Raw genomic sequence first — 16,482 nt, 5'->3', positions numbered from 1 at the left:
GGATGGAGCACGCACGTGACGGTTGGAGCACGCACGTGACGGATGGAGCATGCACGTGACGGTTGGAGCACGCATGTGATGGTTGGAGCACTCATGTGATGGATGGAGCATGCACATGACGGTTGGAGCACGCATGTGATGGTTGGAGCACTCATGTGATGGATGGAGCATGCACGTGACGGTTGGAGCACGCATGTGATGGATGGAGCATGCACGTGACGGTCAGATCATGCACCAAGCTCCCACCACCCCAGCTCCACCTGCTCTAGGTCCCTCCTGCACCCCAGCTGAGTAGGCATCAAGCAGAGTGCTAGCAGCTGGGTGGTGGAAACAAGACCCAGATGACAGCTGAGACCCATGAGCAATCAGGGCAGGGGCCAGCCTGGGCTCCTGGGGCTGTTGCTCTATTTAAAGGAGGGCATGAGGGGGTTCTGGTTTTCCTCTACCTTCATCTTGGCTTCTGACTGTGCTTCAGGCTGTGGTGTGCACCAATACCAGCGCTGGTCCTCCTGCACCTCAGCTCTCAGGTTGGTCTCTGTTATTTGTATGTGCCTAAGGGTCTGGCTGTTTTCTTGTTGAGGATGATGTTAAAGGTTTTACTGAAGGTGTTGGTGACCCTGATCTTCTTTGTAGGGTCTGCTCTTCTGGAAGACCTTCATGAAATTGCTTTTGCGGTGGTTGGAGTGCCCTAGTGAAGGTGGTGTAGGTGGGGAGGGGTGCACAGCTGGACTTGCTGGCTGCAAGCGGCTGGAGAACGGGACCCCCCACGTGGGGTGACTGGAAGCCAAGCCGGCATGGTGGGTCTCATGCCCCTTGGGTATCCTCAGCAGGGCTCAAAGCATGAAGTCTCTGTGGTCCTTGTTCCCGTGTGCACCTTGTAGGAATGAAGTGAGATGGGAATTTGGGAATTTGCAGACCTGGCTGTGAAGGTGGGTAGGCAGAACTGGCTTTTTCTCCCCAGAAATGCTGCTCTTTGCATCCAGTGGCAGCTCCGTGGGTTTGCACAGCTGTGGCAGGTCCTGAGGGAGGACCATGAAAGGCCAGGGCACATTTTAGGCCTCTCTTGACTTGCAGACTCCCTGCTCCCTCGGGGAAGGCAAGGGTCCCTGCTTGGCCCTCCTTGCCCTGCAGACCAGCTTTCTTGGCTGTGGCAAATCTCTCAGAAGCAGCTCCTGGACCACGTTAATCCCCTTAATCCTTCCTGCAGCCATTCCCTGGTGGCGATCAGCAGCTGAAAGGCTTCCTGACACCATCTCGGAACTGCTGCGTTTAACTATGGCGGGATCGACCTTCCCCAGAGGTGAAGGGAAGACCGTTGACCCCCCTCACGCCTCTGGTTTCTACACCTCCTGCAGCAAAGGCTTGCACACTTGTAGGGCTGAGCGGAGGATGGGGAGAGCTCCCTGCCTGCTCTTACATCCGCTGCCGCGTGGATTTGGGATCTGGATTTCCAGGTTTGAAGTGAGGCACGCTCCCTCTGCGCTCAAGGTCTTTGCAAAAGATCTGGCTCCATCCTGCCAGAGGAGCCCATCCCCATCATCAGAGCGGTGCTTCTACCCCCCTGCCCCGATGAAATGCTGTGGCCGGAGGAGTTCAGTGAAATGGGAAGGGGTTGAAGACTCTAGTGTGGGGGTCTCCAGCTCCAGGACCCCACAAGTGCATTTAGTAAAGGCTTTTGCATCCCTTTTCTGTGCTTCGTGTGGTTGTTCCCTGCCCCTCAGCGCGGCTCTCGGGGGAGCAGAGCTGTCCCTGGGTTCACTACGTGCAGGGAGCGGTTTGATGCTCAGCTCTGTGCTGAAAAAAAAACCCTTTTCCGAGTGGATTCGGGAGCGCTCGCAAACTTACACATTTGCACACATCCATGTTTGTTTTACAGAGCTCTTTGAGCTGCATTTATCCTGCCAAAATGACAGTTTTCTATTAGAGAGCCGCAGCCCGGCACGATGATTATAATTGTCACTAATTTCTTTCTTTTGCAATCAGGTTTGTACCTTGACACACTGGCATAAAATGAGGCAGATGCCCCCCTTCAGGGCAAGGCTGGCTCTCCAAATGTTTGTAAAGCCCTGATTTCTTTGGGGGAAGCTGGTGCTGCTCTATGGGGTCTCTGCAGAGATGCCCAGTTTTGGTTTATGGTGAGGAAGGGGCAATATCAGCAACACGCAGACCACGAGCCGGGGACTGGGGACGTTTCATGCAAACGCCTGCTGAAGGGGCACCCTTCAGAGCGGACAAATCCCAAACCCACCCTAGAGAAGGCTGGATGCGGGGGGGATGAAAGGCTCTGCCTGGTTTGGGCTGGAGAGTCCCAGGACCGGGCAGGGCTCTGCACCGAGGTCCTCTTGCACCTTCCCTGTGCACCCAGGGCAGAGCCTGACGCCGGTGTCCTCGGTGAGGGTAACCGCCTGCTTTGCTGGTTGGGCTTTTTCCACTAAAACCTTGTTAAATCAGTGTAAATGGGATGTAGCGGGCAGGAAGGCAACGGGTGGGAGGAGTGAAAAGAGGCTGTGGGGCTGGTGAGGGTTCAGAGGGGGGTGAGAAGTGCTTCTGAACTGCTCCTGCATTTCTACTGGGGTCATGAGAGGAGAATTTGGCTGCCTTATTTATTTATTTTTTTAGCTTAAGCTTCTGAAGAGTGTGCTGCAGAGATTCCCAGGGGGTATCGGTTGGCAGAAGTCCCATGATACCCTCAAAAATATCCCCCCAAACAGAAATAACTCGGTAAAACAAAGCAGTGGATTGTTCAGCCAACTAAAATTACCAGCATGTCAAATAAAATATGTACAGCATTAAAATAAAATTTGCATTGCAATAATGCTTTATTAAGCACATTAGGAGATTAAAAGAATCAACCCATTTGTTCCCATTCATGTTGCGTCAGGATTTGCATTTCTTTTTTTTCCCCCCCACCTCCAACTAGCCCCTCTCCCCTTGCTTGTTTGGCGAGTGATTTTCTCAAGGAACCTTGCAAAGATCTCCCCCGAAAGAAGGTGTGTGTGTGTGTATATGCCGAGGGGTTTTTTAAATCAAAGCACTTGACTCGGTTGTGTGTTTGTCTGCCTGAGTGTGCAGCAGAGGAGGGGTGGAACGGAGAAGAAAAGATTTGTCTGCTTCCATTTCAGCTAAAATGGTTAATTAAGACAATAGAGGCTATATAACAATTGGGGCCGGGGCTGTGAATGGTTGTCTAGACTCTATAGTTCAGCTGCAACTTCTCCGTCGGAATTTTAACTTGGCCGGGCTCGTTTCCCCTCCCCTCTTTCCCCGCCTCTCAGCTCATGTCCATAAGTTCCCTTTTCTCTTTTGTTTGTTTTTTTTTGTCCTTAATCAATCTTTTGAGAGATCGGGGCTGGATTGACAGCTCTGCCTGTCTGAGGTCTTGTGTTTGCCACGGCGCTGCCTTCCCAGCATCATTGTTAGCGGAGCCGCTCTGCTCCCGGACGGGTCTGATCCTGGTGCAGGGAGAGGGGCTGAGACCAGGTCTGGGTGCAGGAGGACGATGGCATAAATGAGAGAGAATTTTTTGTAATGCTAGAAGCTTTGGAAAGGGCTGGGGAGGAAGGGGGGGGGGGCTGGTGCTCAGTGTTTTGGGGTCCGGGCATGGAGGGTGCAGCCAGGGTCACCTGAGTTGCATTGCTCTGGCTCTTGCAATCCACATTGCTCTGAGCCGGGGCTAATCCTGCTCTTGGGATCTCTCTGGGGCGGGTGGATGAGGCTGGACAGTGTGAAGCCGAGGGCTACCAGATGGCTCTGCGGGGCAAGGTGTCCTCTGCCAGCGCAGCCACCTTGCTGCCGCACATCTTGAGCGGGAACCGGGTTTGTGGATGTTAAAGAGCTGCTCTGGCCCCAGTGACAACAGTCTGCCCTGGTCAGGCTCGCAGCTCCTCTTTGGGCTGTTAAACCAGCTCTGAGATACCTCCGGGCCTTGAGGAGAAGTAATACAAGCAGGGAGAGGTGGGGAGAGACCTCAAGTTGGCACCCAGGTTTTCCACTTCCAACATTTTTAACCTGCCCGTTGGAAAGTGCTTCAAAAGTATCCCCAAAGCACCTAAGAAAGGGCATCCCAGGGCTTCCGCTTGCAGCACAGGGATCTGGTAAAACACTTGGGCTCCGTAAATCTGAGCTCAACCTAAAATCTTGGTCCTCGGAGGACCATGGGGGCTGTTACTGGAGCAGCTCCCCCAAAGCCTGGGGATGCTCCCCATAGCTGAGGTATGGGCACTGCTGTCGGGGTGTCCCCCAGCCGTGCCACATCGGGACTTCTCAGTTTTGTCGCATCTGGGGCCTCAAACCTCCCTTTCTCTTCCGTGGGGAGAGCCTCCCGTTGGGCTGGAGAAGCCTGGCTGGTGTCTAGGTGGCTCTAAAGGCAGTCTGAAGTGGCTGCACTATTATAATGGCATGCACAGCGGGAGGGAACCTCTCCGGAGGAGGACGCGGGGATGCAGCCACACGCTTGAAATATGGGCGAGATTATTCCAACTGCATACATGCAAATGAGGCCCGTCTGTAGACAGGAGAGACAAAAGGTCATTAGCTTCCCATGTAGAGCCCTTCGTGCAGGGCCTAATTTACTGTCTTCCGAACCCTTTTCTACAGATCTTGCATTTTTAGACTTTAAATGGTGATATTTTGGCAGTTTTGATAGGTGTTGAACAACTCGGGGTTTATTAGATATTGTGGGACGCGCAGCGAGCGGGAAGGATGTGCAAGAGTTCAGCTTCTCCTCAAAAGCAGATGTTTGAGACTCATTACGTTCTGCAGGTTGGCTTGTAAATTGAAGCGTACTTCAGGGCTTCCTGAAATACAAGATCCCCCAGGTTTTCCCCCAAAAGCATGAGTTTCTGCCTGCCCGAAAGCTTGCTATCGGCTCTTGCAAAACTTTTTTGATCCCCTAGATGATGCTTGATTTCTTAGGTGAAGCTGGGAGTGGATTGTGTGGCCTTCCCTGCTGAGCTGGATGCGGCTGCTGGACCCGAGCGAGCCAGGAGCATCCCTGGGGTGAGGGGCAGCCCTGTTGCCCCCGCAGCACCCATCCCTCCTTGGGGCGAGTGGCACCAGCTGCCTGATGTCACAAGAAACGCACGGCTGAGCTTCCCATGGATCCAGAGGCATCCGTGTGCTCAGAAAATCCTGCCCTGGGTTGGGGAGAGGTGGCTGCCCTCACTGCTCTTTTCCTGTGCAATTTGGGAAGAGTCAGATGTTTCGAAGGCTCCTGCAGCCCTTTGTGAACCCCTTCTGGGGCTGGAAGGACCTGGGCTGGATCCAGCCCGGTCTGCTCAAATGGTGCTCGCGGTGGGTTTGGCACAGGGAGCTTCCCCATCGATGCTTTTGGTGCTGCTGCCTGAATTTTGGGCACTGAACTCATGAGGGAGACTGGCACTAATTGCCTGGAGGTCCTTAAACTTTTAATCAGCTGCTCTGCTCGCCATCAAGGTCCCACGGGGAGGTGGCAATAGTGGGAAGGGGTTGGGGGTCACCCCCAAGCACCGAGGTGGGATTCAGAGCCACCGGCTCCTTGCACGCGGGGCGGTGGGTTACATGGTCTGGTTTGGCTGGCGGAGGGGCGAGGGTGCTCTGGGTGGTGGGATCCCTGGGTGCGGGACTGAGGGTGCCGGGGCTGCGAGCCAGAGCAGCTCCCGCCAGCCCTGCCTCCCCCAGCCCGGGATTGAGAGTTTATTCACGCACTAATCAAAGTGACATGATGGTCGTGGCAGACTAAAGCCATTCACTCCCCGAGCTGGCGAGGTCAGGAGGTCGCCCAAGTTCGCAAGAATGGGGCTTTTGTGATGCAGATCGGCAGAGAGCGGCCAGACGAGCGTGGCAGGGTCCCCCCACCGCCGTGACGTCGAGTGGGACCGATGCACCGGCATGGGCCGAAGCGGGGGGCTCCTTCGCTCCCCGGGGCAACTGGGGGCACGGCGGGGGACGCTGGTGGCTGCCCTGTGCTGGTTCATGGGGTGGGTTTGAAGGGTGCGGGTGTGGGTGCTCCTGCAGCACAAGGAGGAGGTTGGGGTGCGTGCACCCCTGTACGGGGCTGCGGGATGCTCGGTCCTGGTGCGGGGCCACCTCGGAGCAGACACCCAGCCCCCCCTTGCCATTCTTCCCAGCCCTGCTGCACCCATGTCATCTTGATCCGGGCTATGCTTGCAGTCCTGGCCCTGCTGCTGGGATCTGGGGGGCTGTGTGGGGCCAGGTGGACCCCCCCAAGACCCCCAGGGTGTCTGTGGGGATCCACGGAGATGTTGAGGGTCAGCAAACCCCATGCTGTGCTCCTGAGGACCTCAGCCAGGACCTGCTGCATGTGGAGGGGAATGGAAAATGCTGCGGTGCAGGAGGGATAAGGAAGGAAGGGCTCATTCCTGAGCTGAGAAACTGCCTTCCTCCACTGGCCTTGAAGCAACGATACCTCCCCTCCATCCGTGCTCAGGCAAAGTTAGACTCTGCCTAGCGCTCCGCCTATGCGTGGCCGTTTGGTAACGTTACCGATGCGATGACAATTTTACACCTCGAAAGCTTAGCAAACCCCCAACCCAATTTTTATAATTGGCTCTTGACCAAAATGAGAGTTTCTTTGAGGGTGTTTCGAACAAAGCACGCTGATGGCAGGGGCACCCCGAGCCACAAAAGGGCTTGGCTTTGATCCTTTCTGCTTTTATTGTTGGTGGAGGTAAAATAAATGGTTTAAAAATTAAATTGGTAAGAGGTTTTTGAAAATTTAAGGGATACTTTCACGGCAGATTTGAGATAGCGGCTGTGTTCAGCCACTTCTGCGGGCGCTGATGTGAGCAATAAGGAGTAAGTTCAGTTTAGATTTGAGGACTGTTCTGCAGAGAGAACTGGCTAAAAATAACAGCCAATAAATTTGGGCAAAACTGATTCCTTTTTGCTGAAGTGGGAAGCTTTGGGAGGAAATGTCCCACAAAATTAAATCTTCTGGGGGGGGGGGGGGACTGCAGGAGAATTTGTCACAAACCATGAGCAAATTCTGCAAGAAACAGGGAGGTTTCCCCTTTCTAGAAGCGAAAACGCAGATTATAACCCCAAAGCGCTGGGGTTTTTTGACTAACACAGTTGGACTTGTGACTCGTCGGTGTAAATCTGGGGCTGCTTGGGTCTTTGCCGTGGTGGGACGAGGGCTCGGCTGCGCGGAGGGGGTTGGAGGTGGATGACGGGCGCTGCTGCGAGACCTCCGCCGGCTGCCCTGATAGAGAGATACGTCCCGTGGCAGGGCATGAAATCTGCTTGAATAGGTGACTCCCAGCTCGCGCCGTCCGATGTGCCTGAAATGACTAAATTACCTCTTTTCTGCCCCCGAGGTCCCTCCTGGGCTGGCGAGGGCGGGCGAAGCTGCTCTGCTCAGCACGGGGAGGTTTTGGGGCAAGGTCCTTGCTTGTGTTGAGGGGATGATCTTGCTCGGCGGTTGGGGGGAAAAAAAATGGGCTTATACCTCTTCAAATCGTGCCTTACATATAATTTTATCTGTGTTTGAGATGTATTCCGTAGCATTTTTGCTGCTGTTCAAGCTGGAAACTTCCTATTCCACCTGGTTCTGTAAAAAAGGGAGGTGTGTGACTAAATATGCCTCTGCCCGCTTCTCCCAGCCTCCCAAAAAACCTTGTCGGGACCTGTCGCCTGCAAATCTGGATTCAGCCCATGGTTGTCTGCAGCACTGGGCAGGAACGGGTGGAGAAGAGCAGGATGGGGGAGCAGGGAGGGATTTATCCCTCCAGTTTTCTCATATCTGCTGCTTTTTTTTTTTCTTATTCTGAGGAGCCTTTTGGTGCTTCCTTGGTGGGTGTTTGGGAAGATGGAAAGAGAGAGGAGGCCAGAAGGTGAGGGCTGGTGGGACGCAGCGGTCCTTCCCAGGGCTGTGCCGCGCTTGGGGAGGGCAGGGGGGGGATGCAACTGCAAGTACAAAATGAACCGGAGAACGACCATCTCCCTTGGACAGAGAAAGCGAAGGCAGAGGCACAAAGGGGTGGGCTTTCTTCTTCTTTTTTTTTTTTTTTCTGGGGGAATACAATGTGATGAATTCAGCGCGAGGGCCAGCGCCACCATTTAATATACTTTCAGCTAAACAGGGGTTTCTATGGCAGCCGGGAGAACCAGGCGAGCCCTGAAAAGATGTTTGTGCAGAGCTTTGCCAATGGCATTTGTGGCGAGGGGCACCGGTGCCAGACGGGTAACGCTGCGCAGCCACTCATCACGCGCTGACAGCCTCCCGGTCCCCCACCGCCACCCCAACGTTTCTGGGGTTTTAATGCCTTCAGACAAAAGGGGCGGCAGCGTTAGCCCGGGATGTGGCTGGCATCGGCCCGGCACCGTTGCCCGTGCCATTGTGACGGTTAAAAATCTACCGGGGAAGCAGCCGCGTGCCGGGGGGGAGCAGGAGGCAGCGCTACCCCCAGGCAGGTGCTGGAGGGTGGGATGGAGAGAAGGAGCAGGGGACTGGGTCTGCCAGGACTTGGCCATCCCTCCAGCTCTATCCTATTTTATTTCCTACGGTTGGAAGCGTTTTCCAAAAAAAAAAAAGACAAACTGAAAGGATTGGTGTGGATTTCCCCCCCCCCTCCAGTTGCACTCCTTGTCTCGGGTGCTGGTTTGCCTGGTACCAATTGCAGGCAGAGCGGTCGGCGTGGGGGACCAAGAGTCCCCATTGCTTTCTCCTGGAAGGAGCTTTGATGCGAGAAGGTGGTGGTGATGGTGGCACTTTGGAAGGGACAGTAAGCCCCAGCTCTGCCCTCGGGGATGCAGCAGCGTCAGCCGTGACCTGCTGCAGGGCTCCGGATCGCTCAGCACAGTTTTGCAGTAGATTTCCAACATTTTGTGGCATCCTCCCGCAAGGGAGCGGGCTGGGAGCAGCCCCTTCTCGGACGCTGCCTCTCCAGCAGGTTGGATTTCTGCTCTGCCTCAACCACGAGCTCTTTGCTGCTGCATTTCCCCTGGGTGATTATTTTTTTTTTTTTTTTGCATAGAAAGGTTTTGAATTTGCTTTTCTCCAAAGCAAAGCTGCCTATTTTTGCAGCATCAGCTCCCTGGACCAAAGGTCTGGAGCTTGTGCTCCCTCATATAGCCAGGGATAGAAGCGCCACTCTTGGGGTAAATCCCGGGCTGGTTTCGGGGGGGTAAATCAGGACTGCTTCCACTGAAATGGCTGCAGGGGAGGCGGTTCCGTGCAACCTCAACACGCTTCATCTGGTGCTGCTCCCTGCGACGTTGCATCGGCTACAACAAGTAGTTCCAGATGGTCCCTGCCCCCATCCCACGGGACCTTCTCGTGCTTTTCCTCTCCCCCACCAAAAAAAAGTGTTCTTGGTCCTTTCCCATGGGCATTTCCATTCCTAATCTTTTGTGGTTGTTGAGAAAACGTTTCGAATGAGATTTTTCCTGAGCGGGGTTCCTATAGATTCAAGACTGATCTCATTAAGACAGCCGGAAGGGGAACTGGATGTTTTAAATTCATTGGCAATACTCGAGGTTTTTCTTCCCTGCTCCTTCCCCCTTTCTTCCACTTCTGAGGAAGAACAAGAGCTGAAACGTCAATGTTTTTTCTCAGAGTGAAATTGCAAAGTAAATTACTTTCGACTCTATAATGTGAAATATTAAAATGAAAAGTGATTTTTTTTTTTTTAAACAAGCTCAGTGTTCCTTCTTGAAAAGCCCAAAGCAAAATGTGTTGATCTCGTTTCAGCGCTTCTCCCCTCCCCATTTCTGTTTCAAAACAAACTCCTTGCAGAAATGGACTGTGTTTATGCGTGACATCTTGCTTTTGGTGAATTGTCTTTTTCCATCAGAAAAATGTCCAGCCAGCTCCACCCACTGAGCCGGGTGTTGGTGATATCCCCAACTGCTTCGCTTTGTGCACAACTAGAGAGGAAGCTCTGCAGCCCCCAGTGAAGGATTGAGCCAGTCCGGAGGCTCAAATCCCCTGGCTGACACCAGCAAAAGCCAAGATAACACTGGGGGCAGCTCTTAAGTGCTGAGGTTTGGCCAGGTTTGGGGTGCTTCTGTGCAAACCCAGCTATTTTCCTGCCTCTGAACTCCAGGTTGTCCCTTGCCACCTCTCTTCTCCATCTGCCCAAAGCAGCCTGGGGTGCTCAGCTTGCTCCAGGGGTGCAGGACCGTGGTGTTTCCCCCCGACTCCCCACCCCTAGCAAGGTTTGGGGAAAAGCTGAGCAGCTCCTGGCTTGGGGAAGGTGATTCCTGAAGGTTTTTGTGCTATTGCTCCTTCTCCGATGGGTAAATGGGGTTACCTGGGTCCCCCAGAAGAGCCTGTGAGAGCTCCCCTGGGGTGAGCAGAGCCTGCAGGGTTTGGGGTTAAAAGGGCTGGGATGAGGCTGCACCCATTTTCTGCCCGTTCTGGCAGCTCTCAGCACCCAAGGTGTGCGGAGGAGGCTCCTTTGCCTGCTCCAGCAAGAGATGGCCTGGTGTGGCGTGCCCTCCACCTCCCCCCCCAAAAAAAACCCCAAGCCAAAACTGGGCATGGAGAGGAGGTAAAAGCTGCAAATAAATCACAGCGGCAGCCCCAGAAATCAAACAGGAGCTCTCAGAAGGAAGGCCCTGCGCTGTTTGAGCTATTCTTGCCAAATGCTTGACTCAGTGCAGAGAGAGGGTTATTTTATAAAAGCATAATTGTTTTTTCCACAGGCAAATCAGGTGGGGAACAGATGGGGCTGTGCAACAGCCCTGCCTTCCCCTGCCCTAATATTTGAGCCCTTTGGCTGACGACAAGAGGTTTATGAAAAGAGGTGGAGGGGGGGGGAGAAGAGCAGCAGTGATGGATTTGCCCCACCGAGGAAGAGGGCGGCGGATGCTTGCCCTGTGCTAGACATCAGCAAATTCCCCCACCCCGCGCGCACCCCCGGAGCCCAACCCGTGGTGCGTGGGTTAGATCACACGCAGAAAGCAGAGCAGGTCTGATGCTGGACACCCCGTGAACCCCTTCGAGCACTTTGGGGACCAGGAAGGTGACAGAACCAGGAGTACTTTGGGGACCGGGAAGGTGATGGGAGCAGCCGGGAGCATCGGGCAGGGCTGAAAGCGGCTCCGGGAGCCTCTACCGGCGTCGAGCCTGGAACTGCAGTGCAGCCCCACGTCCCCGGCACCGCACGGAGAGGAGTCGTGGAAAATGCGAGAGAAAGAGAGGAAAAAACAACTGCCAGCCCTGCGTGGGGGTGGGCTGGGCTGGCAGGGACGCGCCGCACCAGCTCGGATGCGGTGACGTGGGGCAGGACGGGCAGCGATGCTCGTAGTGGAGCAATGGGCTGGGGGCCAGATCCTGCCCTCGCTGGGCCTGTTCAGCGCTAACCATCTCCTGGGTTGCTGCAGGAGAATTAAAAGGGTTAAAATTGTAACTGTTTTAATGGTTAAAAGCTCGGTTAAAGGGTTTAAAGCAGGATTTGCTTTCGAGTTGCAGTGACTGGGTGGGAAAGGGGGGTGCGCTGGCTCTGTGATGGGCATCGCAGGGGCCGGGGGCTGCAAATCTTGTGTGTGTCCCCCCCCCCCCAATCCCCAAACTCCACCAGCTGCTTTTGCAAAAGCAGTGAAACCACCCCAAACTGCTCCTTCCCTCTCATCCCCGGCCAGGGCCGAGAGGGAGGGTGGGAAGTGCCGCGTGGCTCTGGGCCGGCGGAGGGACCTTGCGACTGTCAATAAGGACTCAAATACTTTTAAATGTATTTATTTGCCTTGTTCTGGCCACATCAGTGAGGAGGAAGGACTGTGCTCAGCAATAGGTGTGGGAGGGCTGGTTTGTGTTTCTTGGAATTGCTGAAATCCCTCACTCTGAGCAGGTCGTGAGATCCCTGCCTTCACCTGCAAAAAATTTTGGCAAAAAAAAAAAAGTGCCATAGAGGAGAGGGGAGATGTCTGTTAAATTTTTTTTAATGGAACATGGGAATTCTTTTAAACTTTTATCAAGCAAAAATCAATAGTTTCTTGTATTTAAACTGGAAAAAAAAACGCTCTTTCAGTAAACCAGCTTTTTTTTTGTTGCGAAATATCCATAGATTCATAGTTAGCATTTGACAAAAATACTGCAAAAACATCGCCAAAACAATATGCAAAAATATGCTAAAAATATTTTGACCAGATCTGAATTTAGCCAATTGCTATGCAATTCCCTGTGCTCTATAGGTAGGACAATAAAAAAAAAATTGTAATTTTTAGATATGATGCAATATTAATAAATCAGCAAGTTAAGCATCACAGAGTTCAGCTGGTCTTGAGGTTTAAAACTGTGGGACAGAGCAGTGATGTCTTGTCGTGATAATCCTGATTGCCCGTATCTGCAGTGTGCGCTGCTGCTGTCTGCCATGGCTATAATATCAAACGAACCCCTCATAAATATACTATTGCAGCGTAAATGAGGAAAAACATTTATTAAGGCAAAAATTACCCATCTCCCCTAAATGAAAACAAATCCCTTTTCAACTGTGCTGGCATTTTTAAAAGGGAATATTTGTCAGAGTGGCTCAAGGTTGTATTAATGGGGGGGGGGGGGGAAATGTGGCGGTTCAGCTGCAAAGAGACTGTTTATTTTCCATTTATTTTCTGGACGTTAATGGCAATAAAACGCAGGGCACCCCCGCGAAGGAGCTGGGAGACAAAGGGCTGTTTCGCGGCAGCAGGTAGGGCAAGTTGGGGTAGGAAACGGATCTGGGGCCGTGAACCATCCCGGGCATCACCCTGCAAACCAGCCCGGCTCGAGCGCGGGGGTTTCTTTTGCTCTTTGGGTTTGCAGGGCATTTCCCGATGCTTTCTGCATGTTGCAGCTTGCGCTTGCAGCAAGCGGATGGTGGAAACTGGTCGCGAATCCCAAATCGGCTGGGAGGGTGCTGGCGGCTGTGGGTGGTGCAGGTGAATTGGGTTTGGGAAGGGGCTGGTGTGTGGGAGAGACCCCACGGACGCTGCTCCTGTTTGGGGTGAGTGGCGGGGAGATAAAACCTGATTCCTAGATAAAATTCTCAGATAAAATCATAAATAACGCCCCACGGCATCCACGCTGATCTCACTTGGATCAGTTTGGACGAGAGACTTACACGTATAAATAAATTTGGGTTCCTCTTTTTTTTTTTTAGTCTTTTTGTGTGTGCGTGGCTGTCGCGCATCCTGCGCCTGCTTCTTTCCTCTCCGAAACCTGTTCTGGGCGAGTGCTTTGTTAATTGGAACAATCTTATTTAAAGGAAGATGAATTAAAAAAAAAAAAAAAATAATCAGCAGCCAGCTGCCCCCATCGACCCCCCCAATAAATGTCATTGCTTCGGCGCTGCCTGGCAGCTGCTGCCCTCTTTTCTCTGCCGTGCGTGCCAGGGCAGGAGCTTTCTGTTGGCACGGGGAAACCCTGGTGGGGTTTAGGGGGAAGAAAATGGTTTAGCTGGGGTTTCAGGGTGGTGGCTGCACCCATTTCCCCTCCGTCGGGCTTTTGGGGTTTTCCTGGGGTGGTTGGCAAAGGCTGTTGTATGGATGGGACTTGGGGGGACCTTGCTGCAGGGGCATGCGTCCTCGAGGGAAGGAGGATGCAGGGAGGGGCCCCTCCGGTGCTGGTCCCCAGGGACGCGGCGCTGGTCTGGCTGCGAGGCCGGTTTGGCTCAGGGCTTGGCACGGCATCCTCGGGGACCCCGGGGCGGGGGGGACCCCCTGTCCCTGCCTGGTGGTGGCAGAGCCGAGGACGCGGATCGACCCTGGGTTTTGGGGGTCCCAATACAACTCTCCATCCCACCTCACGAACTTTCTTATGCCCTTTGCTCAGCTGAACGTAGGGACCTCGGTGCGAATTTGCACCCGTGGGTCAGGGGGCTCGGTGAGCCAGATTTTGGGCAGATCATCAGGGTGAGCGTAAAGAGAACTCCTCCGAGCTTTAACGCACATGCGCGTCCTCTTTCCCGAGGATTTGGGGTCGTTGCTGTTGTGCGTGTCCCCTTCTCCTCGGCCCGGGGCAGCCAATGGCTGTTGCCCTGCCTGTTTGCAGAAGTTTAATAGGATTAGTGATCTTGGAAGCCCTTGTGTGCTAAATCCCATAACTACTGCTGGACCTGGAGTGCTAAGGGGGGGGGAAAGCCCATGTAGAGAATGCTAAACTGAACCGATCCCTATGAAATATCAGGTTAAATGCCGCCCTGGTTGGAGCTGTCTTTGGTGTTAATTATCAGAGGTTTGGCTTTATCCGTTATCTGGCCGAGGTTTTGGTGCTGCCTCACACCAGCGAGCTCCTGCGGGCTGCTGCAGCTGGAGAAATCGCAGTCGCGTTCATGGAGATCTCCCTACGATGCCGGAGCAAGGGCGGGCGCGAGAATCCTGTCTGCCTCGTTGCTTAACTGTGCGTGCACCAAAAAGTGCAGGTTTTGTCCGCGTTAGTTGCAGCGATGCAAAGAAGGAAGGATCGGGCCTTGGCCGTTCCTGCGATGCCTTAGATAAAGGTTGAATAAAAGTTATCAGGACTAGAAAGAAATGAAAAGCCATGGCAATGTTATCAGAAATTGTTTATATCTAATTAAAGGATACGTACGTATGAGTTTATCGTCTTCCAAACGATGATTTTTTTTTTATTATTATTTTCTTTCTAATGGGGGATTAGGAAGAAATGGGGTACGGCATACGTAAAACGAGCAACAGCAGAGAAATAGTCCTGTCTGCTTTGTAAGAGAACAATAACATGTTGTTGGGCTGTTATTGTGGTTTCAAAGGTAATAAATATTACCCTGAAATTTTCCTCGTTGAAGGTAGTGGGCTGAAATACACTATCTCGGGGGGGGTTGCACAGAGCCCGGGAGCCGCACAGGGGGAATCGTTATTTACCACGAGGTTGAAATGTTTTCCTTGGGATGCAGCATTTTAGAGAGGGGGGGGGAAAGAAGGATTCAGGTTGAGCCAGGCGATGTGCACACTTGAGTCTGGGTTTTTTTGTGTTTTTTTTTATTTTTAGGGGAAAATGTGGGGCCTGCTTTGGGGGGAAGCACACAGCCCCCACCCCCCCAACCTGGCTGAGCTCAGCTCAGAGCAATGCTTGGCTTTGAAAGCCACTTTTGGGGTTTATTAGGTTAAAGAAAGCTTCAACCTCCTGAAGAAAATATTAAAATACATGTTTAAATTGCTAGAAATTTTGGAGATGAGTCCTTTCTGGTGCTCCCCTAAATGACACTTGCTGGTTTTTCAGTTCCAGTGCAACCCTTTCATTCTGAAAACAAATATTGAGTGCAATTTATATGGGCTCTAAGACTTTTCTGTTGTAAAATTACCCTGCTGGGAGAGTGGTCTCCCCACCCCAGTGCTGGGAAGCCCCTGACATCGCAGGACCTGGAATATCTAATTTATTTTTTTTTCCCCCCTAAATTCTGTGTATTGGTGACAATAGAAGCTGGTTTAAGATTGCGGCAGGGGAGAGAGCAAGGGTTGGGCACAAGGGCGGAGGGGGCAAAAACCTCTTGCAGGGCTCCTGGATAGCCGGGTCGCACCAGCTGGCAGTGCCGAGGGGTTGTTCCGTGGCAGCGATGCCCACGCGGCAGCGTGCCCGGCCAGCACGGGGGGTGCAAGGAGCAAGGTCTGTGCGAGGGCACCTCTTATCGCTTCTTGGAGTGGAGGTTTCTGGGGGCAAATCTTCTCTTTTTCGCTGTTTGCAAAAGAAGAGTGAGAACAGGAGGGTCCTGGTTCTTGCCTGTGGCTCCTGGGGAAGCAGCAGCAATAATAAACAGCAATTTATATATTTATGAAGATATTTTCCATCCTGGAACACCTTGATTTTTGGTTAAAACTCGGAAAGTGAAAAAGTTGTCCAAGCTTGGCAAACGGCATGAGTCTGGGACAAATACAAAATACTGTAACACCATCTGTGCATGCGTGTGAGTGTGCGTGAGCATATATGTACACATCCACGAGGCAAACACAACTGCATTACCTGCAACGATGGTTTTATGTCGTGGAGGAATAACTTTTCATCAAAATTAAAAATTATTTATATGACATAATATGTGCTCGTTTGTGCCCTGTTTACAATGAACGTAATCAAATAGTGACTGAATATTTCAGGAGGTAAAAAGGAGAAATCTAAAGTTTAAAAAAAAAAAATCTAGTTGCGGTGCTTTCTAACAGAACTGTGCTGTAAAGTAAAAAAATACAATATTTAATCTCTATGGCTATAAAAATAGGAGCTGTGTTTAGGTATGTAAAAAAAAAAAATCATTAAAACCAATGAAATTAATATTAGAGGATCAAGCGGAAAGCTTAAACAACACAAATCACCTATTTTGCAGGATTTCCAGTACTTTTGTACTGCTATAGCTTGACAAACTGATGGCGCATTCACAAGATGAATGCATTTTATTTTGACTCCAAGTTTTTCAGGGGGCTGCAAGTGTCAGGATATCTGGGGGCTGCGGTTTGGACTCAGCTTCCGTGGGTGTGGATGGACAGAGAGCAGAAAGGACCAAGCGCCGCGCTCGCTCCTGCGGGACCCCTCTGCATCGCGCAGGCTTTGCTGGCAGCAGA

This window comes from Calonectris borealis, chromosome 29 (assembly GCF_964195595.1).
Source record: "Calonectris borealis chromosome 29, bCalBor7.hap1.2, whole genome shotgun sequence".
NCBI lineage: Eukaryota > Metazoa > Chordata > Aves > Procellariiformes > Procellariidae > Calonectris > Calonectris borealis.
This window is presented reverse-complemented; position numbering follows the sequence as displayed.